Source organism: Acinonyx jubatus, chromosome A2 (assembly GCF_027475565.1).
Source record: "Acinonyx jubatus isolate Ajub_Pintada_27869175 chromosome A2, VMU_Ajub_asm_v1.0, whole genome shotgun sequence".
NCBI classification, from domain to species: domain Eukaryota; kingdom Metazoa; phylum Chordata; class Mammalia; order Carnivora; family Felidae; genus Acinonyx; species Acinonyx jubatus.
In genome coordinates this window covers 36766327-36792438 of record NC_069383.1, presented here as the reverse complement: position 1 = coordinate 36792438, position 26112 = coordinate 36766327, and the positions used below count along the sequence as shown (strand labels likewise).

At 35.7% G+C, this 26112-nt stretch overlaps 1 long non-coding RNA gene across 2 annotated transcripts in view; it reads left to right on the top strand.

Moving 5' to 3' along the window:
• LOC113604116 (uncharacterized) overlaps positions 1-26112 on the top strand; it is a 426541-nt gene that overhangs the window by 129385 nt on the left and 271044 nt on the right. For both annotated transcript variants that reach the window (XR_008296712.1, XR_008296713.1), the window contains exon 4: positions 24606-24675. This is a non-coding gene — a long non-coding RNA (uncharacterized LOC113604116). The remainder of the gene's footprint in view (positions 1-24605; positions 24676-26112) is intronic.

The window sequence follows — 26112 nt, the reverse complement described above, 5'->3', positions numbered from 1 at the left end:
AAATATATAAATAATCATAGACAGTTGAGAACATTTTCTAAAACTATACCTTAGAAATAACAGACTGAGATGATTTTATAGGTGATTTATTTTAAATCTTCAAAGAAGAGATAATTGATAATTAATCTTTTGCAAGTATTGTGGAAGAAAAAAACCTTCTGATGTGTTTTTAAAAATCATCATAATATTGGTACTTTATTTGACTATGATAATCCAAAAAAAGAAAACTAGGCCTGGTTCTAATTTCACTTGGGAATATTAATGTGAAAAATCTTAAGGTGTTATCGAATAGAACACAGTAGTATATTGGAATATACGCTATTACCAAGACCCTTCATGCTATTAATGCACGTGTGGCTCAATATTAGGAAGTCTACTACTGCAATACACTCTAATAAGAGGTGAAGGCATAATTAGTTTGATAGCCATCCAAAATAGCACTTGATAATATTCAAGGTCTACTTCTAATAAAAACTCTTAGTAACCTAAGAATAGAAGAAAACTCCCTTAATAGACTAAGGAGCATCAGAAACCAGCAGGACACATATATAACAGTGGACTCCAAGAAGTAATTTCTGTAAAATCAGGAAAAAGACTAGTTGGAATCTGGTTTACTACTAGGAAACACCCTAAATCCTCTGGTAATAATTAGGGTTAGAGGAAACATCAGTATGCATGTCTAAAGAAGGAACAAGGGTTCTACAGGAGCTAGTATCAAATGAACATTTCTGAGGTCAGTTTTTGAGAAGCAACTAGAAAATTTGCCTGAACCCCTTACAAACAGTAGCAAATCTCTATAATCCAGAATGATGAAAGTTTCTGCATCACTCAGATTTTCAGCGGGTAACTCCAAATTCCTAAACTCAGTAATCACTGCCTGAAATTCCACTACCTGGAGATCTGTTGAAGTTAACAAGCATTTATGCATATACTTAGGGGGCACAGGTGTCACTAACTCCTAATCACTAACATTACAGCAATGAGTCTTTCAATAAGTTATCACATCACTGACACCTTAAAGGAAGGTGATAGTGGTAGTTCATATTTATTGAGTGCTTATCCATGTGCCAGGCACTGTTCTGATGATATATGTATCATCTCATTTAATCCTCACAATAACCATGCTACATATGGAGAAACAGAGGCTCAGTGATGAGCCTAACTCACATAGCTAGTAAATGGTGGGGCTGGGATTCAAAATCAAGCAGCTGAGTGCCCAATCTGCTACTCATGTACAATGCTGCACTGCTCTGGTCTTTAGAAGGTAGATGTTCCATGTTGGGTTTCTCACTCTCCAACTAAATTGATTCAAAAAATATACTGAAAGTCATCTACACATGGCATCTTGAATCCTCTGTAGTTGATAACCACATGAATATGACACTTTCCTTGCCCTCAGGAGACTTAATCTGTAGTAGAGGAGATAAACACGTGAATAACCATTTATACTTCAAAGGTGAATATAAGGTACTTGGCTATGGTTGTGGGTAGGTCAAGGCTCCTCAGATAACATGCAGGGATGTGGAAGCAAAGGACCTTCTTTGGAGCAGCCATGCTTTTGGAATTCTGTATTTTCCCTCTATGGACATGATATTCTCTGAAGTATATGGTGAGTTCTGAACTTTTAATCTGTTTTGAGTGCATATCATAAAAAAGGCAAAGGGACTCGTCCCGCTGCCCCCCGGCATTTTATTATTTCTTTTGCCAAGGGAAAGACTTTGGGAGAAACTTAGTAAATAATAAATAAATATGACTAAGTAACATGCAACTTCTGACCCTCTACTCTTTCAAAGAATGAAATGAGCAATATCATCATCAAAAAGAAAGACTCCTTAATTTATTCTCTGATTTGGATAATCTAGGAGCAAACCTTGATAGTCATAGATAGGAGGGTGAGAGAAATCAGTCCTGCTAGAATCGCTCTTTCAGTTATCAGCACATTTTAATGAAATGCCAGTCTTTTCATGCCAAATCCTGAAGGAAACCTCTGGGTACCGATTGATGAAATGATTTCACTCCCAAATGGAGTCTAAACTAAAATAAAGCCTCTCCCATTTTGCAGAGCACAGCACTCTACAAGTTCAAAAGGTAAGACATACTTTTAGTATGTATAAACTGTGGAGTACATTTGAAAATAAAATTTTTAATTATGTTTGACATCTCAGGCCCAGTGCTGTCATCCGGTAGGAAAGTAACATCTGTTTTGACATCTCTAGTGGTAGAGACTTTAAATCAGTTTTCATATTACTTATCTGCTGGCTAATCAGAATGGATGTGGCATTCCAACCAACTCATTCACAGGGAAGAAAAAAGATATGCAGAGAAGTAAGGCTGCATTCAAACAGGATGAATTTAAATGAAAATCTAAACTCCTTTGAATATATTATATCTAAGTTTTAATTCAGTGCAAAATTTGAAAATGTTCATTTAATCCTAAAAGTACGGAGTTTTTTTTTTTTTTCTTATTTCTGATACATACTTTTTGTTTTGACTTAACACTAATAGAATATTGGGTTGCTTGGGTGGCTCAGTCGGTTAATGTCCAATTTGGGCTCAGGTTATGGTCTCATGGTCCGTGAGTTTGAGCTCTGTGGTCGAGCTCTGTGCTGTCAGCTCAGAGCCTGGAGCTTGCTTTGGATTCTATGTCTACCTCTTCCTTTGCCCCTCTCCCACTCAAGCTCTGTCTCTCTCTGTCTTTCAATGAATAAACGTTAAAAAAATTTTTTTAAAATCTAATAGAATATTAAAGCATATTTTATTTCTCAGACCATTTGGTTTGATCTCAAGTTCAAGCTTTTAACTGGAGAAAGTTGATTTGCTATTTTCAATAAGAAGTACTTTTAAAATGGCTGATACATATTTTTTTTTTATGTTTTGTGTTTCACATTGCAAGTATTAGAAAGACATCATGTTATATTGTTTCTTTGATCATATATATAGTCTTAACATCTGCTAATTCATCATGTTTTAGATTTGAAAGCATGGTGAAGGAAAACAGCTCCCTTTAGGAGTCGTTAATTCCATATCTTTCATACTTGTGGAACTTTCTTAAAGATATACTAAGATAATTTTAGGTGTCTCTTTTGAATTAAAATAAAAGATCTCTACTTGAATAACTCAGTATTTCCCTTATAACTGTATTGTTGGGGTAAAAATCATGTTGCCTCAATTCTCTTTTTCTTTTTATATATGTAGGCACAAAATTCATATTTCTGCTTAAGCCCCTACCTATGAATTATAAACTGACTGGTTGGGTTACTAAAGACATAACACCAAATTATTCCAACCGGCCAACTCAGTTAAGCAATTTTGTTAGTGTAGATGCAGCTTTAGTTTAGAGAGAAGCTGGAAGAAACTTACAGATGATTTTATTAGTAAACGTGTGGGAGGATAATCCTTTAAACAGATTAATACTAGAAGGGAGTTACATGTTCTTCAAAGAAAAAGGCAGAATTTAAACTGAGGAAACTAAAAATAATGGAAATAATTTTCACATTAAATATACATTTACTGGAAAATATATTTGAATGAGTAAAGATATGCCATGTTTTAAGATCTAATTTGGTAAACAACAAGCAAGAAGATAAAAAATAATTGTCAGTCACTGTTAATAATAAAAGAAAGGTTTAATAGCTTTGCTTTGAGTATGTTTATAGGATGCAGTGGTGAACACAGTACAGACCTCCTTTTTATTAAGTATTAATAATGCTTAGATGAGTCTGCACTATTTTTTTAAAGTTTATTTATTTATTTGGAGAGAGTGAGAGTGGGAGAGTGGGAAAGGGGAAGAGAGAGAGGGAGAGGGGGAGAGAGAGCGAGAAAGAATCCCAAGCAGGTTCCATGCTGTCAGTGTAGAGCTGGACATGGGGCTCAATCCCACGAACCATGAGATTGTGACCTGAGCTGAGATCGAGAGTCAGATACTCAACTGAGTGAGCCACCCAAGCACTCGAGACTGCACAATTTTAATTTTTTAGCAGTTTTTTAAAGTTAAAAAAATTTTTTTCCATATAATTTTTAATTTAAACCCACGTTAGTTAACATATAGGGTAATAATGACTTCAGGAGTAGAATTTAGTGATTTATCACTTACATATAACACACAGTGCTCATCCCAACAAGTGCCCTCCTTAATGCTTATCACCCATTTAGCCCATCCTCCCACCCAATGCACCTCCAGTAACCCTCAGTTTATTCTCTGTGTTTAATTAAGAGTCTCTTATTGTTTGCCTCTCTCTCTGTTTCCATCTTATTTTTCCTTCCTTTTCCCTATGTTCATCTGTTTTGTTTCTTAAATTCCACATATGAATGAAATCATTTAAAATTTGTCTTTCTCTGACTTATTCCACTTAGCATAATACATTCTCGTCCCATCCACGTTGTTGCAAATGGCAAGATTTCATTCTTTTTGAATTCTGAGTAATATTCCATTGCATATATATACCATATCTTTATCCATTCATCATTCGATGGACATTTGGGCTCTTTCCATAATTTGCTGTTGTCGATAGTGCTGCTGTAAACATTGGGGTACATGTACTCCTTCAAATCAGCATTTTTGTATCCTTTGGGTAAATACCTAGTAGTGCAATTGCTGAGTCATAGGGTAATGCTAAAGTGAAGGTCAATAATGATGGTATTTTGACAAATCAGATCATAATTTCTAATAGGTTAAAATAGAGACATGGTCAAGACTTTCTTTTTAATTTATACTTATGCCATAGTTGAATGAGTTGTAAATGTAATTCCTTCCTTCTCTGTTATCACTACATCATAGAATTCCATATTGTTTCTTCAACATACATAACATATTATATACTCATCATAATTGCATAAATTACTATAAATGTTTTATATCTCACTAGACCTATATTACATGCACATTCCCATAGGAAATTGTCTCCTCCAAAAATTATTTAGAATTCAAAACTATATCAAAAGAATCTTATTTTTAAATTATTGGTTATTTTTCTTGTTAAATATAAAATATCTGTTGATTTAAGGAATAGAAAAACTAACATTCTCCTATATACTATCTGGGAGTACCACAGATAAACTTTGAACCAAGAAATCCTTTTTGGTAGACATCACACAAGAGCGCTGCTCTAGTAAGATATTTAATTTAGTGTGCAATCATTTTATCTTGGAAGATACACTAGGAAGTTACATTTGTGGAAGCTAGACATTTTGTGGATCTTTTTTAAAGTGATTTTTTTTCATGGCTAAGGCAATATACCTTCTTAAACAGTTTTTACCATGTTTGAGAAATGGTTCTTCCCATTTGAAAGAATTATCTTCATCTTGGAGTTCAAGTGGGACAAAAGTGAGGACCAAGAGGAAAAAAAACATCAAGAGTGAGACTTAGGTAGGAAGGAAGGAAGGTTAGAAGGAAGGAAAGAAGAAAGGGAGGTAGGAAGAAAGACTTTTCTACACTTCTTTTCTCTCCCCTTGTCATTTGAGTGGTAGGTTTTGGAGAGTCAGAGTTTTGGAGAGACAAAGGTATGATGATGCCTAACAGGATGGACATAGAAAAGGATATTTAGGCCAATTTTTGGTTTAAGCTTTGTGAGAAAAGACCTGAGTGGTGGTGTCCTCAAGATCTTGGGTAAGAAAAAAAATTTAGCTTTTCAGATAGGGTAACTTGAAGACATTTGGGTATAAAATCCTCATTAGCATTTTCATGGATGGAGGCCGATGGAGAATTTGAGGATCTGGAGAAGGGATCCATTTTATGCTGTGGTATTGGCGAACAAGTGTTTTGAGGGCAAAAAGTGCTGGAGTAATGTATAGCATCTAGTATTCACAGAGACTCAATATTGCTTTTGAGGTTTACATTGGCATATTTCTTCTCAAGTGGTTGTGGAAGTAGACAGTATTCTAGTAATACTTGATTTAAATTAATTAAAATAGAAGCAAGCAAACTGTCACTCTCATGTATAGTAAAGTATAAATCCTAAGTTTTGGGCACATTTTAGTCATTCACATGTCTCTTCATTAAAAAAGATACCCTATCTCTAATTTGATTTCAACATGCAATTTTATTTAGCAGGAAAATAGAGATTATGTCTCTCTTCTCAAAATTTTGGTATTTTGATCATAAAAGAGAACTAGGCTAACATTTGTAGCTTAAAAGAAAGGTCAACAGTCTAATTATGCCTTCAATGTAATTTCAAATTCTAAGTGAAGCAATTAATATTCTCTTTTCTATTTTTTAAGATATTTCTCTTTTAGGATACATGATTATGTACTTTGGAACAAGTGGCATTTGTAATTTTGCATTAATTTATGTCATTTTACACCATAATATGCATTTGTACTTTATCAGCTGTATTTGAAATAAATAATATCACAATACTTTAGAGTTTTCTAAGATTTTTTTCGTGTACGTATTGTTTGATGTATTCTTTTCTGATTCAGTGACGTTTTGTTGTATTTGAATATGATGAGGTAGAATTAGGACTATTGCAGTCTGTACAAATAATTGTTACAATTAACAGTTAATAAATTAACTTGATCAATAAAGAGGCAAAAGCAGGCTCAAACCTTCATTCTGACCCTTGAATCATGTGCTTTTCTTACTGATGGGATTTGGCAGATATATATTTTTTAATTTATAGGTATTTATTTGCCTTTTTGTCCTTTTTTTTTCCAGTATATGAATTTTATTGTCAAATTGGTTTCCATACAACACCCAGTGCTCATCCCAACAGGTGCCCTCCTCAATACCCATCACCCACCCTCCCCTCCCTCCCACCCCCCATCAACCCTCAGTTTGTTCTCAGTTTTTAAGAGTCTCTTACGCTTTGGCTCTCTCCCACTCTAACCTCTTTTTATTTTTTTCCTTCCCCTCCCCCATGGGTTTCTGTTAAGTTTCTCAGGATCCACATAAGAGTGAAAACATATGGTATCTGTCTTTCTCTGTATGGCTTATTTCACTTAGCATCACACTCTCCAGTTCCATCCACGTTGCTACAAAGGGCCATATTTCGTTCTTTCTCATTGCCATGTAGTACTCCATTGTGTATATAAACCACAATTTCTTTCTCCATTCCTCAGTTGATGGGCATTTAGGCTCTTTCCACAATTTGGCTATTGCTGAGAGTGCTGCTATAAACATTGGGGTACAAGTGCCCCTATGCATCAGTACTCCTGTATCCCTTGGGTAAATTCCTAGCAGTGCTATTGCTGGGTCATAGGGTAGGTCTATTTTTCATTTTTTGAGGAACCTCCACACTGTTTTCCAGAGCGGCTGCACCAGTTTGCATTCCCAGCAACAGTGCAAGAGGGTTCCCGTTTCTCCACATCCTCTCCAGCATCTATAGTCTCCTGATTTGTTCATTGTGGCCACTCTGGCGTGAGGTGATATCTGAGTGTGGTTTTGATTCGTATTTCCCTGATGATGAGCGACGTTGAGCATCTTTTCATGTGCCTGTTGGCCATCCGGATGTCTTCTTTAGAGAAGTGTCTCTTCATGTTTTCTGCCCATTTCTTCACTGGGTTATTTGTTTTTCAGGTGTGGAGTTTGGTGAGCTCTTTATAGATTTTGGATACTAGCCCTTTGTCCGATATGTCATTTGCAAATATCTTTTCCCATTCCGTTGGTTGCCTTTTAGTTTTGTTGGTTGTTTCCTTTGCTGTGCAGAAGCTTTTTATCTTCATAAGGTCCCAGTAATTCATTTTTGCTTTTAATTCCCTTGCCTTTGGGGATGTGTCGAGTAAGAAATTGCTGCGGCTGAGGTCAGAGAGGTCTTCTCCTGCTTTCTCCTCTAGGGTTTTGATGATTTCCTGTCTCATATTCAGGTCCTTTATCCATTTTGAGTTTATTTTTGTGAATGGTGTGAGAAAGTGGTCTAGTTTCAACCTTCTGCATGTTGCTGTCCAGTTCTCCCAGCACCATTTGTTAAAGAGACTGTCTTTTTTCCATTGGATGTTCTTTCCTGCTTTGTCAAAGATGAGTTGGCCATACGTTTGTGGGTCTAGTTCTGGGGTTTCTATTCTATTCCATTGGTCTATGTGTCTGTTTTTGTGCCAATACCATGCTGTCTTGATGATTACAGCTTTGTAGTAGAGGCTAAAGTCTGGGATTGTGATGCCTCCTGCTTTGGTCTTCTTCTTCAAAATTACTTTGGGTATTCGGGGCCTTTTGTGGTTCCATATGAATTTTAGGATTGCTTGTTCTAGCTTCAAGAAGAATGCTGGTGCAATTTTGATTGGGATTGCATTGGATGTGTAGATAGCTTTGGGTAGTATTGACATTTTGACAATATTTATTCTTCCAATCCATGATCAGGGAATGTCTTTCCATTTCTTTATATCTTCTTCAATTACCTTCATAAGCTTTCTATAGTTTTCAGCATACAGATCTTTTACATCTTTGGTTAGATTTATTCCTAGGTATTTTATGCTTCTTGGTGCAGTTGTGAACGGGATCAGTTTCTTTATTTGTCTTTCTGTTGCTTCATTATTAGTGTATAAGTTGCAACCGATTTCTGTACATTGATTTTGTATCCTGCAACTTTGCTGAATTCATGTATCAGTTCTAGCAGACTTTTGGTGGAGTTCTATCGGATTTTCCATGTATAATATCATGTCATGTGCAAAAAGCGAAAGCTTGACTTCATCTTTGCCAATTTTGATGCCTTTGATTTCCTTTTGCTTTATGATTGCTGATGCTAGAACTTCCAACACTATGTTAAACAACAGCGGTGAGAGTGGGCATCCCTGTCGTGTTCCTGATCTCAGGGAAAAAGCTCTCAGTTTTTCCCCATTGAGGATGATGTTAGCTGTGGGCTTTTAATAAATGGCTTTTATGATGTTTAAGTATGTTCCTTCTATCCCGACTTTCTCAAGGGTTTTTATTAAGAAAGGGTGCTGGATTTTGTCAAAGGCCTTTTCTGCATCGATTGACAGGATCATATGGTTCTTATCTTTTCTTTTATTAATGTGATGTATCACGTTGATTGATTGGCGAATGTTGAACCAGCCCTGCATCCCAGGAATGAATCCCACTTGATCATGGTGAATAATTGTTTTTATATGCCGTTGAATTCGGTTTGCTAGTATCTTATAGAGAATTTTTGCATCCATATTCATCAGGGATATTGGCCTGTAGTTCTCTTTTTTTACTGGGTCTCTGTCTGGTTTAGGAATCAAAGTAATACTGGCTTCATAGAATGAGTCTGGAAGTTTTCCTTCCCTTTCTATTTCTTGGAATAGCTTGAGAAGGATAGGTATTATCTCTGCTGTAAACGTCTGGTAGAACTCCCCTGGGAAGCCATCTGGTCCTGGACTCTTATTTGTTGGGAGATTTTTGATAACCGATTCAATTTCTTCGCTGGTTATGGGTCTGTTCAAGCTTTCTATTTCCTCCTGATTGAGTTTTGGAAGCGTGTGGGTGTTTAGGAATTTGTCCATTTCTTCCAGGTTGTCCAATTTGTTGGCATGTAATTTTTTATAGTATTCCCTGATAATTGTTTGTATCTCTGAGGGATTGGTTGTCATAATTCCATTTTCATTCATGATTTTATCTATTTGGGTCATCTCCCTTTTCTTTTTGAGAAGCCTGGCTAGAGGTTTGTCAATTTTGTTTATTTTTTCAAAAAACCAACTCTTGGTTTTGTTGATCTGCTCTACAGTTTTTTTAGATTCTATATTGTTTATTTCTGCTCTGATCTTTATTATTTCTCTTCTTCTGCTGGGTTTAGACTGCCTTTGCTGTTCTGCTTCTATTTCCTTTAGGTGTGCTGTTAGATTTTGTATTTGGGATTTTTCTTGTTTCTTGAGATAGGCCTAGATTGCAATGTATTTTCCTCTCAGGACTGCCTTCGCTGCGTCCCAAAGCGTTTGGATTGTTGTATTTTCATTTTCGTTTGTTTCCATATATTTTTTAATTTCTTCTCTAATTGCCTGTTGACCCACTCATTCTTTAGTAGGGTGTTCTTTAACCTCCATGCTTTTGGAGGTTTTCCAGACTTTTTCTTTGGTTGATTTCAAGCTTCATGGCATTGTGGTCTGAAAGTATGCATGGTATAATTTCAATTCTTGTATACTTATGAAGGGCTGTTTTGTGACCCAGTATATGATCTATCTTGGAGAATGTTCCATGTGCACCCGAGAAGAAAGTATATTCTGTTGCTTTGGGATGCAGAGTTCTAAATATATCTGTCAAGGCCATCTGATCCCATGTGTCATTCAGGGCCCTTGTTTCTTTATTGACCGTGTGTCTAGATGATCTATCCATTTCTGTAAGTGGATTGTTAAAGTCCCCTGCAATGACCACATTCTTATCAATAAGGTTGCTTATGTTTGTGAGTAATTGTTTTATATTTTGGCGGCTTCCATATTTGTCGCATAGACATTTATAATTGTTAGCTCTTCCTGATGGATAGACCCTGTAATTATTATATAATGCCCTTCTTCATCTCTTGTTACAGCCTTTAATTTAAAGTCTGGTTTGTCTGATATAAATATGGCTACTCCAGCTTTCGAGTTCCAGTAGCATGATAAATAGTTCTCCATCCCCTCACTCTCAATCTAAAGGTGTCCTCAGATCTCAAATGAGTCTCTTGTGGACAGCAAATAGATGGGTCTTGTTTTTTTTATCCATTCTGATATCCTATGTCTTTTGGTTGGCGCATTTAATCCATTTACATTCAGTGTTATTATAGAAAGATACGGGTTTAGAGTCATTGTGATGTCTGTATGTTTTATGCTTGTAGCGATGTCTCTGGTACTTTGTCTCACAGGATCCCCCTTAGGATCTCTTGTAGGGCTGGTTTAGTGGTGACAAATTCCTTCAGTTTTTGTTTGTTTGGGAAGACCTTTATCTCTCCTTCTATTCTAAATGACAGACTTGCTGGATAAAGGATTCTCGGCTGCATAGTTTTTCTGTTCAGCACATTGAAGATCTCGTGCCAATCCTTTCTGGCCTGCCAAGTTTCAAAAGAGAGATCAGTCACGAGTCTTATAGGTCTCCCTTTGTAAGTTAGGGCACGTTTATCCCTTGCTGCTTTCAGAATTTTCTCTTTATCCTTGTATTTTGCCAGTTTCACTATGAAATGTCATGCAGAAGATCGATTCAAGTTACGTCTGAAGGGAGTTCTCTGTGCCTCTTGGATTTCAATGCCTTTTTCCTTCCCCAGTTCAGGGAAGTTCTCAGCTATTATTTCTTCAAGTACACCTTCACCACCTTTCCCTCTCTCTTCCTCCTCCACTTCCGTGGGCCTCTCGTCTGCGCTTGGCTCTGGAGACTCTGTTCTGCTAGTTTCTGGTGGTTTTCTGGGTTAGTTAGGCAGGTGTAGGTGGAATTTAAGTGATCAGCAGGATGCGCGGTGAGCCCAGCGTCCTCCTACCTGCCATCTTCCGGTTCCTCCTCTTAAATTTAAGTTTAACATACAGTGTTTTTCTGTTAACTTCAACTGTACAATATAGTGATTAAACAATTCTACACATTACTTGGTGCTCATCATGATAGGTGTACTTTTAAAGCCCTTCACTTATTTCACCCATCACACCCACCCATCTTCCCTCTTGTAACAATCAGTTTGTTCTCCATATTTTCAGAGTCTGATTTTTTTGTTTCTCTTTTTTTCCTTTGTTCATTTGTTTTGTTTCTTAAATTTCACATATGAGTGAAATCATATAGTATTTGGCTCTCACTGACTTATTTCACTTAGCATTATACTCTATCCAAGTTGTTGCAGATGACAAGATTTTATTCCTTTTTATGGCTGATTTATGATATTCCCTTGTATATATCTATCACATCTTCTTTATCCATTTATCTATTGATGGGCATTTGGGTTTCTTCCATAATTTGACTATTGTAAGTAATGCTGTAAGAAACATATACAAAGGTACATATATCCTTTTGAATTAGTGTTGTGGTGTTTTTTGTTTTTGTTTTTGTTTTGTTTTTGTTTTTTTTTTTTTGTATTCTTAGGGTAAATAACCAGTAGTATGATTACTGGATTGTAGGAAAGTTCTGTTTTTAATTTTTTGAGGAACCTCCATACTGTTCATCGCATTGGCTTCACCAGTTTGCGTACCATCAACAGTGCACAATGGTTCCTTTATCTCCATATCCTCACCAAAGCTTGTTTCTTGTGTTTTTGATTTTAGCTATTCTGTCAGGTATAGGGTGAAATCTCACTGTAGTTTTGATTTGCATTTTCCTGATGGTGAATAATGTTAAGCATCTTTTCATGTGTCTATTAACTATATGTATGTCTTCTTTAGAGAGATGTCTGTTCATGTCTTCTCTCCATTTTTAAATGGATTATTTGGGGTTTTTTGGTGTTTAGTTGTAAACATTCTTTATATATTTTTGATATTATCCCTTATTGGACATATCATTTACAAATATCTTCTCCCATTCAGTAGGTTGTGTTTTAGTTTTGTTGATTGTTTCCTTTGCTGTTCAGAAGCTTTTTATTTTGATGTAGTCCCAATGGTTTATTTTTGCTTTTGTTTTTCTTGCCTCAGGAGACATATCTAGAAATGCGTTACCATGGCCTATATCAGAGAGATTACTGACTATGCTCTATTCTAGGATTTTTATGGTTTCAGGTCTCACATTTAGGTCTTTAAATCATTTTAAGTTTATTTTTGTGTATAAGAAAGTTGTCCAGTTTCATTCTTTTGTAGGTATCTGTCCAGTTTTCCCAGAACCGTTTGTTGAAGAGACGTTTTCCCATGGTATATTCATTCCTCCTTTGTTGAAGATTAATCAACCATATAATTGTGGGTTTATTTCTTGGTTTTCTATTATGTTCTGTTGATCTATGTGGTTTTTTTTTTTTTTTTGTGTCAATTCCGTACTAGTTTGATTACTACAGCTTTGTAATATATCTTGAAATGTGGGAGTATGGTACCTCCAGCCTTGTTCTTATTTTTTAAGATTGCTTTGGCTCTTTGGGGTCTTTTGTGGTTCCATACCAATATTAGGGTTATTTTTTTTACTTCTGTGAAAAATGCTGTTGGTATTTTGCTAGGGATTTCTTTGAATCTGTAGAGTGCTTTGAGTAGTATGAACATTTTAACAATATTGGTTCTTCCAATCCATGAACATGGAGTAGCTTTCCATTTGTGTCATGTTCAATTTCTTTTATCATTGTTTTATAGTTTTCAGAGTACAGGTTTTTCACCTCCTTGGTTAAGTTATTCATAGGTATTTTATTATTTTGGTGCAATTGTAAATGGTACTGTTTTCTTAATTTCTCTTTCTGCTGCTTCATTATTGGTGTATAGAAATGCAACAGATTTCTGTACACTGATTTTTGTATCCTGCGAACTTACTGAATTAATTTATCAGTTCTAGTAGTTTTTTCATGGAGTCTTTCTGGTTTTCTATATATGTAGTCAGGTCATGTGCAGATGGTGAAAGCTTTACTTCTTCCTTACCAATTTGAATGCCTGATTTTTTTTCTTAGTCTGATTGCTGTGGCTATGACTTCCAGTATTATGTTGAATAAAAGTGGTGAGAGTGGACATTCTTGTCTTGTTCTTGGTCTTAAGGGAAAAGCTCTCTGTTTTTTACCATAGGTATGATGTTATCTGTGGGTTTTTCATAGCTGGCCTTTATTATGTTGAGGTATGTTCCCTCTCAACCTACTTTGTTGAAGGTTTTTATCATGAATGGGTGTTGTACTTTGTCAAACACTTTTTCTGCATCTATTGAGAAGATCATGTGGTTTTGATCCTTTGTCTTGTTGATGTGATGTGTGATGTTGATTGATTTGTGAATATTGAACCATTCTTGCATCCCAGGATAACTCCCGCTTGATCCTGGAGAATGATTTTTTTAATGTATTAATGGATTCAGTTTGTTAGTATTTTGTTGAGGATTTTTGCATCTATGTTCATCAGATATGTTGGCCTGTAGTTCTCTTTTTTTGTAATGTGTTTATCTGGTTTAAGTATCAGGGTAGTGCTGGCCTCACAGGATGAATTTGAAAGTTTTCCTTCCTCTTCTATTTTTTTGGAATAGTTTAAGAAGAATAGGTATTAACGCTTACTTAAGTGTTTGGTAGAATTCACCTGTGAAGCTATCTGGTCCTGGACTTTTGTTTGTTGGGAGTTGTTTTGTTTTTGCTTTTAAACTGATTTATTTATTTATTTTTTGATTACTTATTCAACTTCATTGCTGGTAATTGGTTTGATCAAATTTTCTATTTCTTCCTGATCTAGTCTTGGGAAGTTATAGGTTTCTAGGAATTTATCCATTGTTTTCTAGGTTGTCCAATTTGTTGTATACAATTTTTCATAATATTTGTCTGTAATCCTTTATATTTTTGTATTGTCTGTTGTTTTTGCATCCTCTTTTCTTTGTGCTTGTTTTCAGTACTCTCTCTCTTTCTCTTTTTTTAAGTGGCTAAAGGTTTTCAATTTTGCTGGTCTTTTCAAAGAATCAGCTCCTAGTTTAATTGATCTGTTTTATGCATGTTTTTTGTTTAGTTTCTATTTTGTTGTTTTTTTTTCTGCTCTAATCTTTATTATTTCTTTCCATCTACTCTTTTTGGGTTTTGTTCTTCTTTTTCTAACTCCTTTAGGTATAAGGTTATGTTGTTTATTTGAGATTTTTCTTGCTTTATGAGGTAGACCTGTATTGCTATAAATTTCCCCTTAGAATAGCTTTTGCTGTATCTCAAAGGTTTTGGATCATTGTGTTTTCATTTTCATTTGTCTCCATGTAACTTTTAATTTCTTCTTTGATTTCATGGTTGACACATTAATTGTTTAGTAGTTTGTTTTTTAACTTCCATGTATTTGTGCTCCTTCCAGATTTTTTTCTTACTGATTTCTAGTTTCATAGCATTGTGGTCAGAAAAGATGCAAAATTCAGTCTTTTTGAATGTATTGAGACTTGTTTTTTCGGGTGACATGTAGTCTATTTTGGAGAATGTTCCATGTGCACTTGAAAAGAGTGTTTGTTCCACTAATGTAGGGTAGAATGTTGTGAATGTATCTGTCATATCCATCTTATCGAATGTGTCATTCAAAGCCACTGTTTCCTTGTTGATTTTCTGTTTGGGTAATCTATCAGTTGATGTAAGTGGGGTGCTAAAGTCCCCTACTGTTATTTTATTGCTATATATTACTTTCTTTATGTTAGTTTTCAGCTGCTTTATGTATTTGGTGCTTTCATGTTGGGTGCATAGATATTCACAATTGTTATATCTTGTTGGATTTTTCTCTGAATGATTATATAGTGTTCTTCTTTTTCTCTGGTTACAGTCTTTGCTCTGTGTTTATTTTTTTAAGTTTATTTATTTATTTTGAGAGATAGAGAGAGCAAGGGAGGAACAGAGAAAGAGGGAGAGACAGAGGATTCCAAGCAGGCTCCAAGCTGTCAGCACAGGGCCCGATGTGGGGCTTGAACTCACACACCGTTAGGTGAAGCCAACAGTCAGACGTTTAACTGACTGAGCCACCCAGGCTCTTTCACTCTTTTGTTTTAATGTCTGTTGTGTTCAGTATAATTATTGCTACCTTGGCTTTCTTTTTACTTTCATTTTCATGATAAATGCTTTTCTATCCCTTTACTTTCCATTTGCATGTATCTTTATGTCTGACATGAGTCTGTTGTACACAGCATATGATGGGTTTTGTTTTTATCTATTCCTTCTCCCTATGTCTTTTGATTGGAGTGTTTAGTTCATTTTACATTCTAAATAATTATGGATAGGTATGTACTTATTGCCATTTTGTTACTTGTTTTATGGTTGTTTTAGTAGTTTTCCGCTATTCCTTTTTTCTGTTGCTGTCTTCTCTTATAATTTGCTGAATTTCTTTAGTGATCCTAGAACTTGGTTGGATTCCTTTATCTTTATTTTTTGCATATCTATTACTGTTTTTTGTTTGTTTATTTGTTTGTTTGTTTAAGTAAGCTCTGTGCCCAACGTGGGTCTTGAACTCATGATCCTTAGATCCAAATCCCATGCTCTGACTGAGCCAGCCAGGTGACCCTATTACTGGTTTTTGATTTGTGGTTACTATTAGGTTAGTCTATCAAGCTTCTGCATATAGCAGTCTATGTTAAGTTGATGGTTGCTTAAGTTTAAACCTGTTCTTTACCCCCTGCTTCATTTTAGGTATATAGTGTTACGCTTTACATCATACTATTTTTGAATCTCTTCATGGATTTTTTAGTTATGTTTAATATCACTGCTTTTGTGTTTCCTATTTTGCTTATTCCTACTTATGGTCTTTCTATTCCACTCAAAGTACTCTTTAACATTTCTTATAAGGCTGGTTTAGTGTTGATGAATTCTTTTAACCTTTGTCTGGGAAACTCTTTATCTGTCCTTCTATTTTGAATGATGACCTTACTGGATAGAGTCTTCTTGGTTGCAGGTTTTTTTTTTTCTTTCTGCCCCTTGAATATATTATGCCATTCCTTCTGGCCTGCATAGTTTCTGCTGAAAATCAGCTAAAAGCCTTATAGGATTTCCCTTGTATGTAACTGTTGTATTTTCTCTTGCTAATTTTAAGATTCTTTTTTTATCCTTACGTTTTTGCCATTTTTATACTATGTGTCATGGTGTGGACCCCCTTGGGTTGATTTTGTTGGGGGCTCTCTCTGTCCCCTGGATATGTATTTCTGTTTCCTTCCCTAGATTTGGGAAATTTTCAGCTCTTATTTCTTTAAATAAATTTTCTTCCTTCTTTTTAATGTTTTCTCCTTGTAGAGTTGCTATAATGTGAATGTTATTACATTTGGTGGTGTCACTGAGTTCCCTTACTCTTCATTTTTTATTATTCGTTTTTCTTTCTCCTGTTGACCTTGATTGCTTTCCATTACTCTGTCCTCTATGTTGCTGATCTGTTCTTCTGCTTCCCCTGGTCTACTGTTTATTTCCTGTAGTGTATATTTAATTTCATTCAGTGAATTCTTTATCTCTGATTGGATCTGTTTTGTATTTTCTATCACATTATTGAGACTCCACTTTCTTTTCAAGTCCAGTGAGTATTTTTATGACTATTAATTTAAATTCTCTATCTGGCATATTGTTTATCTCCATTTCAGTTTCCTTTCTTGCTGTGATTTTGTCCTCTTCTTTCATTTGGGACATATTCATCTATGAACTCATTTTGTCCAACTCCATATGCCTGTTTCTTTGTGTTAGGATGCCATCTATATTTCCTGCTCTTGATAGTAGTGGTTTTATGCAGAAAAGTAGTGGTTTTATGTACTTCCCTGTAGTGCAACGTCCCCTGGTCACCAGAACGTGGTGCTTCAGAGGTATCTCCTATGTGTGTTGCTTGTGGCCTGCTGTTGTGGCTGAGACCTGTTTGCTTTCAGTCCAGTCATCTGCAATGGCTCTTTTTGCCTATTGCACGTGGGGTCAGTCTGAGGCTGCTCTGGGCTTGAGTTTAGTCATATCAGGCATTTGCCAGAGCTGCAGTAATACTGCAGGTAACTGAAGGGTACTTTCTCAGTGATGTCCTCTGAGAAACTATCATTGGTGGTTGGGGCCACAGTCTGACTGGTGTATGTGGTTACCTTCTTCTCTTCCTGGGGCAGGAGTCACTTTGGAGTGGTAATGGCCCCTATCAGGGCTGCTTGCTCTCTTCCAGGCTCGTGGTGCTACTTTGGGTTGCCTCCTGCCAAGGTCATGTTGGAAGGGGCATTTCTGCAGGAATAAGGAGGGGCTGTGTGAATGGTGGACAACAAGGTCCATACCATTCTGCTGGTGGAGGGAACCTGCCACTGTCCTGGAAAACCCCTGCCAAGATGGAGGGTTTGGTCTGTAGAAGATTATGGGGTTGAAGGGTCCCTGCCAAAGATCCCAAAGATCCTAGCCCCTCCAGCACACACTTTCACATTAGTAAATAAATCACCTTCCAGGATACCCTAGATGTTTTTCCATCTGCTGCTTCTCTGCTCTATCTCAGCAAGGCTGTTTGTTGTGCTTTCCTTTTTGGAGCAGGGACTCAGTTTCCCATTGCTCTCTGGCTCTCCCAGAGCCCAGCTACTTATTGGAAAAGTTCCAGGTGTTCTTTCCATAATTTGACTATTGTTGATAACACTGCTATAAACATTGGGATGCATATGCCCCTTCAAATCAGCATTTCTGTATCCCTTGGATAAATACCTAGTAGCACAATTGCTGGGTTGTAGGGTAGCTCTATTTTTAATTTTTTGAGGAACCTCCATACTGTTCTCCAGAGTGGCAGCACTGGTTTGCATTTCCACCAACTAACTGATGAATGGATACAGAAGATGTGAGATACACACACACACACACACACACACACACACACACACACACACACAAACTAGAATATTACTCAGCAATCAAAAAGTATGAAATATTGCCATTTCCAACAACATGGATGAAACTAGAGTGTATTATGTTAAGTGAAATAAGTCAGTCACAGAAAAGACAAATATGATTTCACTCATGTGGAATTTAAGAAACACAATAGATAAACATAGAAGGCGTGGAAAATTAATATGGAAACAGAGAGGGAGGCAAACCATAAGAGACTTTTAAATACAGAGAACAAACTGAGGGTTTCTGGAGGGGTGTTGGGTGGGAAGATGGGCTAAATGGGTGACAGGCATTAAGGAGAGCACTTGTTTGGATGAACATATGGAAGTGATGAATCACTGGTATCTCTTCCTCAAACCAATACTACACTGTATGCTAACTAACTTGAATTTAAATAAAAACAATGAATAAGAGGGGAAAAGAACAACAACAAAATAAAAAATAAAAGTTTCAGGTTTTAAGACCCACAGATTGTAAGAACTCACAAAGTTAGACCCCTCTGGTTTTCCAAGCAGAATGTTATGGGGTTTCATCTTCCCAGTGTGAGTCCCTTGTGCCTGGGGTGTCTTGTGTGGGACTTGATCCTATCTTCTCTCCATGCCTGCTGCAGTGTCCCTTTCTCCAGTGGTCAGAGGGCAGTTTGACCTCCCCTGGATCTCCACTCTTCCTCCCCTGTTCAATGTAGCCTCTTCTCTACATTTAGCTGTGTGGAATCTGTTCTATCAGTATTCAGGTCGCTTTCTGGTTTATTTATTCTGATATGCATGTTGTTTTAGGTGTCACTTGGGGAGGAGGTGAGTCTAGGAGCCTCGTACTCTGCCATCTTCCCTAGAAGTCATGATAAGTGTACTCTTAATCTCCTTTACCTCTTTCACCCATCCCTCAACCCATCTCCCCTCTGGCAATCATGTTTGTTCTCAGTATTTGCCAGATAATTTTTAAATCTCCACTTTAGGCTATGCATGTTATATCTTTTCACTTTCTTATTATATTTTATAAATGTTAAATTGTAGCAAGATATTTTCTTCCAAGTTAGTAGATTTACATTTTCCTCAAAATTTTCTTTCAGTATTTTAAAAAATTGAATTCGTTATTGGTATCAGTTTGTGTTTTAAAGGATAATTTACTTTTAAACTTCAAATCACTCTTTTCTGTGGAAACTATGACATAAAAATCGCATCTGCATTCATAGGTGCACCCTGATATAAATTAATGATTGAATAAAATTTTAAAAGGGAAGGAATAGAGACATCTCTGTGTGGAATTCCAAATAATTGTGTAGATACTCCACCCTCAAGTAGGTGTCACATGACCGCCCACGGCTTAAATATGAGCTGTAGATAATAACTTTCTTCCAAAGTGAAAAGAAGGAAAAAGAGTAACTTTATAGAGCAGAAACTTGACAATCCACTATCTCAGCCCGAATTAAGGTTAAAAATCAACAATGATAAGTCATGTTGATAGTATGTACCCTTGCTTTAATGTAGTGAGAATGGCATTTTACTTCTGCAGTCTTCTTTAAAACCCATAATCTAAATCTAATCATAAGAAAAAGATCAGAGCGATTTCACTTGAAGGAAATTCTAAATATTACCTGACCAATACTTTTCAAAACTGTCAAGTTCATCAAAAACAAGGAAAGCCAGAGAAAGTGTCACAGCCAAGAGCAACCTAAGGAGAGATGACAGCAAAATATTGTGTGGTATCCTGGAATAGAAAAAGAACATTAGGTGAAAACTAGGGAAATATTAATTAAAAGATAGTTCTTACTTAGTTAATTGAAAAAATGCATTGGCTAGGCAATCTCTCCTATTGGTATATCACAATTTATTCCTATTTATAATAAAAGTATGTAAAAATTTATTCCTATTGTAATGCTTTCTGAATCATTCAATTAAATTCAGTGCCATGCTAGAACAAAGAAACTGATACCATGCTCAGATCAAAGACAATTTGCAACAAATGCCAGTACGTTTTTCTTTTTTTTAAATTACACATACCAAACAAAATCAATTAAAATACCATTTGGTATACTGCAACAAGAAAAGGACAAACTATCTGGAGACTTTATAATGGGAAAAAGCAAAGGTAGAACATTTTTAAATTAAAGATGGAAATACGTATATTTATAACAATATCAGACATCATACCTAGAATATAAGTTACTTGGGATTCCATATGTGACATCTGTCTTAGAAACAATCTATATGAAGATATGTCAAAAAAGATTATGTCTTTATGTAATCAAGTGCAGTTTTGAAAATTACATCTGTCATGATTGAAGAGAGACCATTAGGTGATTACTACAATATAGGAAAATAGTTAGCAAATGTGTTATAGTTCTAACATTGCTGAGATTTCCAAGTTTATTAGAAATTTGATTGAATTTAGTCATGACCATAGGATAAATGAAAATGTATATATCTTCCATTTTGTATCACTACTGGTATCATCTTAAGAAGAATAGCACCTTCTGGAGGAATCTTATGATTGAAGCATAATTATTTTTATTCTTTGTAGACTGTAGTGCATACATTAGCAGGCATATTCTCTGGTGAATGGCAACATAATGTAGAGAAAGAGGACTTTGGAGAACCATATGGAAGTTCTTTGTTCCCATAGCAACTTGAGCATACATTGAAAGGATCTGTGTATATGACTGTTCTCTATCTATAGTATAATGGACTTAGTACAGGACTGTATCTTGTTTTTCTTTCTCCATTGCCTATAGTTTTTAAAGTAAAGCATTCTGATCTTAAGTGATGTTAGAGTCAGATGAATGGACCCCAACATAACATATAAATATAATCCCAACTCTGTTACTTAACAGCAGTATGGTAGAGTTGATTCAATCATAAGTTTGTAATAGTTTGATCTAGAGTAGATACTAAATAAATATTTGGCTCCCTCCAATGTAATTGAGGTTGTGGATATTTTTCAATGTCATTTCCAGTATTGTTTTTATTTCCGTTATCTTAAAAAATGTTTGTTTCTATTACCATTATTAGAATCAAACCCTAATTTGAAATAAATACCTCCTTGTATTATAAATAAATACCTACTGCTTGTAGGACAACCAATGGACCATATTTTTAATGGTTGGTGACAGCCTTGGGCACAAAGGGAGAGTGGGTTTTAACTCTTTGCATGGTTTCTTTCAGGAAATGTAACTGAATTCAGCCAATGGCTTTATTTTCTTAACTTTATAGAAGTTTTAGTTCTCTTTTGTTTCTGATTTTCCATTTATTATTCTTTGTAATAAATACAAGTGAGAAATATAAAATATAAGTGATAAAAGTAAAATATGAAAGTTATGTATATAATGACTGCCATCATTTAAATAAATATGGACAAATTGTAAAAGATTTGTAATGTTGATATAATAGGCTTACATGTTCAATGTTTTCTAAAGTTGTCTGTGCTATTTTAAGTTAAAACGCTTAAAATTTTTGTTTATAATTTATTTCTGTTAACGAATTGACATAGGAAAGACCATTTGTCTCTTTAATCCATAGCATTTTGAACTTCTACTCAGCCTTTTAACATTACTCTATGTGTGTTTACTTGCTTTTGTCAGGCTGCCTCCCTTCTCTGTTATAACCGGACACCCTTTCCTTCTAGAATACTATAAAATTGTTCTGGAGCAGGACTCTCACACCTCATATATGAAATATAGGGGGCTCAGTAGAGAAGGCATCCTATGAAATAGGGAGTGGTGTGCTTATTACTGGAGTCTGAAGGACCCACTTAGAGGCATAAGAAATGTACTTCCTTTTCAACACTGGTGTTGAAAATTCTGGTGTCCAAAGAAGTCAAGTCTCTGGATTAAATTCTTTTTATCAGCTGGTATTTTACTAGTTCTGCTCTATCTAGAGCACATGTTCTTTTTTTTTTTTTTAAGTTTATTTATTTATTTTGAGAGAGACAGAGACAGCGCAAGTTGGGGAGGGGCAGAGAGAGAGAGGGAGACAGAATCCCAAGCATGCTCCATATTGTCAGCATGCCAGACGCAGGGCTTGAGCTCATGAAACCATGAGATCATGACCTGGGCCAAAACTAAGAGTTGGACACTTAAGCGACTGAGCCACCCAGGCACCTCTTGAGCACATGTTCTTAACCTGGGGCTAGATACAGAATTCCTATAGAAAAAAAATCTTTATTTTTATACTCTGACATTTATTATTTAATTATGAATGAAAGTAATAAATCATGGTAATATTAGCAATACTTATGACTTTGTCAACATTATAAATCAGAGATGTTTTCATATCACATTATAGTTGGTATATATATCTCACTATGTTTATATTCTCTACTGCTTCAAAATGCAGTAGTTATTAGACTTGGTATTAGGTCTTGTTAATTGATGCCTTATTAAGGAAGATGGATTAAGACACAATTTGAGATAAGGAGGCTAGAAAATGAGATCAAGAAGCATTTTCTATTTTATTTGTACTATTCCATTTCTTAAGTTAGATGGTGAATTCATGAGTGTTTATTTTATTGCCATGTTTTATAACCTCATTATTCTGTGTTCCTTTGTATGCAATAAAAATTTATGTAACTTTTAAGTCTTTGTATAATATCTGTTAGATGCCAGTAGTGCCCACTCTACTCCCTGCTCCCCCCATTTTGAAAAATCCCTACCACTGCCCTTGCTGAACTGGTAGAGTACCATGTGACCCTACACTGTGGGATAGTTTGTTGAGCTAGAGGTGAACGCCTGACCTATGGAGTAATCTATGAATTTGCTCAAAATCTTGAATTTTAAGGATATGGTTTGAAAAGAAGAACTGGATGGGGCTGCCTCTTGATCAAAATCTTGAATTGAGACACAGAAGATGTCTCTTACTATAGATAATTGAATCCAAAGGCCTATACCTATTATGGGATATAGTAAGAGGGACTCATTGGTTACATTTAGTAAGGCCAGTGAACTCCTAAAACTATGTATGTGCAGAAGTTTATATGATCCTTCAGGGATGCTCATGGCTGTCACCTGAGGTCTCTGATCTAACACAGGGTAAGAAATAGGGGATAAGAGGCTTATGAAGAACTTGAGTAGTTAAATGAAAACAGAGCAGATAAATAGAGGGAAACAGAGAAACTAAGAGGGACACTGAAATAGAGGTGAATAGGCTTGTGCCCTTCCTGAGCCATCTTTTATCTTTTTGGGATATTCTTATGGGAAATCTGATCCTTTCAAAAGGAAGATCAGTTGAGATCTTTTTATTTATTTGGATTAAAAGAGTCCTGTGTATGAAAATATAAAAGGTATACCCTTAATGAATTTTTAGTTAATTTTCAAATTTGGAAGTTTTCCTAAAGAGCAAATCAACTTACAGTTGTTCAAAAACTGTTCATTACTATGGAGAATAGTTGGAATGGTTAATTCTTGGCAACTAATTAACACTTGAGCAAGAACTCAAGGGAGATTTTTTTTAAGTTATAGAAATAGTACAGAGAGAATCATCCAAGTCATTCTAGGAATATTAGGTATGTTGAAATGCTAGTGAGAATTCTTTTTTCTCATCAGTCATTGATCTGGGAAGCACTAGTAGCCACCTTTCAAACTATGATGTGCTTGGCTATGCATTACTTTTGCAGTGATTTGTGGCTCCAAGTAAAACTTAATGCTTCTGATCACACATAGTCAAAAACCAAAACCAAAAATCAACAAATGGATCACAACAGAATTGTCCCTTTTAAGTTGCACATTCCTGATTATTCAGCCAGAATGAATTCTTTCAGGCAGAAATGGAACCATGTTCTAGCTTCTAAAATGTATTTCTTTATTGCACATACTGCTCCTTGTTTATTGTCCTTGCTTTCTCAAACGTTTTAATTGTTCTTGGGGCAAGGAAACTAGAACTTGCAAAAATCTTTAAAATGTTTTTCTTATTGTGTAAAGACTATTGGCTCTGCATTCTCCAACCAATATTTTTGAAGTCCCTTTCAATTTGTACACTTACATAACCATTCAGAGGAATTATTGTCCTACTCATAAAAAGTACTTTGTCTTATGATGTTTGGAGAATTTATCATTTAATACCTAAGGAGGAAGTCATTTTTTTTTCAAGTGGCAAAAGCTGCATGAAAAACATATGTGACAAACATGTGGTACCCCATTGTTATATAGGGTCATTGTCAGTTAGCCTCTTGCAGATCTCTCCTGAAGTTAAGGTAATCTAGTAGAAAACAAACCAGATAGAAATTTAATACTTTTTTTTCTATCTTTTTCTCTGGGTTTAGGCATTAACTCTCACAGTGATTGTTATGGTGCTCTTTGGAAAGTTATTAATTATGTACTTCAGTGTCACATGGTTGCAGGTGAAACAAATGTGATTCTTGAAGTTTCAAGCAAAGAAATAATTAAAAAAACAGTATCTTTTAAATAGGGGTAAGTACTATTAAGTGTTTTATATCATACACGGATAACTCATTGTAAATAACATATAAAGGACATATTTTATGGTTTCACATACATTTTATTTTTTTTTTAATTTTTTTTAACGTTTTTATTTTTGAGACAGAGAGACACAGAGCATGAACGGGGGAGGGGCAGAGAGAGAGGGAGACACAGAATCGGAAGTAGGCTCCAGGCTCTGAGCCATCAGCCCAGAGCCCGACGCGGGGCTCGAACTCACGGACCGTGAGATCCTGACCTGAGCTGAAGTCGGACGCTTAACCGACTGAGCCACCCAGGTGCCCCTACATTTTCTATGTATATGCATCTTCAGCTAAGCATGGTTTAATCTGATTTCCCTATCAGTGAAAATATTCTTTTTTCGGTATAATAGTTTAATGTTACACTTGTGATCTTGACTTCATTCACATAATGTAGTTTTGCTATAATAACCTGTGAATTTCATGGGGCTCTATTGAAAAAGCAGCTCAAAGCAGGCAGGCCAGGTGAATAAGGTGGTCTAACAAATCTGATCTGAAAGAGTGTCGCTGAAAAATTATCACACACAGGAAGCACAGCGGCAAGGAGTATTGTCTGCATATTATGGGAATGACTTCCATTATTATAGGTTAGGTATAAAGGCATTCTGAAAAATGTCAAAAGAATGCTCAGGATTGATTGCTGTTGCATCTTTAAGAAAAACTAAGAACTCGGGGTACCTGGGTGGCTCAGTCGGTTAGGCATTTGACTTCAGCTCAGGTCATGATCTCATGGTTCATGAGTTTGAGCTCTGCATCAGGCTCTGTGCCCACAGCTCAGAGCCTGGAGCCTGCTTCAGATTCTGTGTCTGTCTCTTTTTGTCCCTACCCTGCTCTCTCTCTTTCTCTGTCTCCCTCTCAAAAATAAATAAATATTTTTTAAACTAAATAAAAAAAAAATAAAAAATGTAAGAACTCATAATGCTTGACCATTAGAAAAGACTTCATAATTTGGGAATGATTCTCTAATTGGAATGAGCAAAAGTAAACAAATAAGCAAAACATGAAGAAATAGAGCTTTCACTAGAATTAAAAACTTGATGAAAATATTGCTTGTGTGATGTTTCATTTTGACTCTAGTGGCATATGTAATTATTGTACTTTAAGAATTAAGGAACACCTTTACATACACACTATTTATTAATGTGAAAAATAGTTCATGTGGTATTTTGAAAGCAATATAACTTTTATTACTAGATATGACTGTATTTATGGGCTAAATTGAGTTCCCTCAAAATTCATAAGTTAAAGTCCTAATCTCTAGTATCTTAGAGTGTGACTTTCTTTGTAAGAGACTACCTTTAAAGAGGTAATTAAGTTAAAATGAGACTTTAAAGGTAGACCCTCATCCAACTTGACTGGTGTCCTTGTAAAGGATTAGGACACATAAACA